Genomic DNA, 1047 nt, shown 5'->3' with positions numbered 1-1047 from the left:
CTGTGTGGGCGTGTCCTTCCACTCACTCTGTGTGGGCGTGTCCTTCCACTCACTCTGTGTGGGCGTGTCCTTCCACTCACTCTGTATGGGCGTGTCCTTCCACTAACTCTGTGTGGGCGTGTCCTTCCACTCACTCTGTATGGGCGTGTCCTTCCACTAACTATGTGTGGGCGTGTCCTTCCACTCACTCTGTATGGGCGTGTCCTTCCCCTCACTACTCTGTGGGGACATGTCCTTCCTCTAACTACTCTGTGGGCGTGTCCTTCCTCTAACTACTCTGTGGGCGTGTCCTTCCTCTCATTACTCTCTGTGGGCATGTCCCTCCTCTCACTACTCTCTGTGGGTGTGTCCATCCTCTCACTACTCTCTGAGGGTGTGTCCTTCCTCTTACTACTCTCTGAGGGCGTGTCATTCCTCTAACTACTCTGAGGGCGTGTCTTTCCTCTTACTACACTGTGTGGACGTGTCCTTCCTCTTACTACTCTGTGTGGGCGTGTCCTTCCTCTAACTACTCTGTGGGCGTGTCCTTCCTCTGACTACTCTGTGGGTGTGTCCTTCCACTCACTACTCTGTGGGGACATGTCCTTCCACTCACTACTCTGTGTGGGTGTGTCCTTCCACCCACTACTCTGTGGGCGTGTCCTTCCTCTCACTACTCTGTGGGCGTGTCCTTCCTCTCACTACACTCTGTGGGCGTGTCCCTCCTCTCACTAATCTCTGTGGGCGTGTCCTTCCACTCACTACTCTGTGGGGACATGTCCTTCCACTCACTACTCTGTGTGGGCGTGTCCTACCTCTAACTACTCTGTGGGCGTGTCCTTCCTCTCACTACACTGTGTGGGCGTGTCCTTCCTCTCACTACTCTGTGTGGACATGTCCTTCCACTCACTACTCTCTGTGGGCGTGTCCTTCCTCTCACTGCTCTCTGTGGGTGTGTCCTTCCACTCACTACTCTCTGTGGGCGTGTCCCTCCTCTCACTACTCTGTGGGGACATGTCCTTCCACTCACTACTCTTGTGTGGGCTTGTCCTTCCACTCACGACTCTG

At 54.8% G+C, this 1047-nt stretch overlaps 1 protein-coding gene across 1 annotated transcript in view; it reads right to left on the bottom strand.

The window, feature by feature from the left end:
• LOC106535430 (pollen-specific leucine-rich repeat extensin-like protein 2) overlaps positions 1–97 on the bottom strand; it is a gene marked incomplete at its 3' end in the record, with an annotated part of 1504 nt that extends 1407 nt beyond the window's left edge. Inside the window, 1 exon segment of the mRNA XM_014032430.1 lies at positions 6–97.
• Between the last annotated feature and the right edge of the window lie 950 nt (positions 98–1047).

This window comes from Austrofundulus limnaeus, unplaced genomic scaffold (assembly GCF_001266775.1).
Source record: "Austrofundulus limnaeus strain Quisiro unplaced genomic scaffold, Austrofundulus_limnaeus-1.0 Scaffold1446, whole genome shotgun sequence".
Taxonomy (NCBI): domain Eukaryota; kingdom Metazoa; phylum Chordata; class Actinopteri; order Cyprinodontiformes; family Rivulidae; genus Austrofundulus; species Austrofundulus limnaeus.
This window is presented reverse-complemented; position numbering and strand designations above follow the sequence as displayed.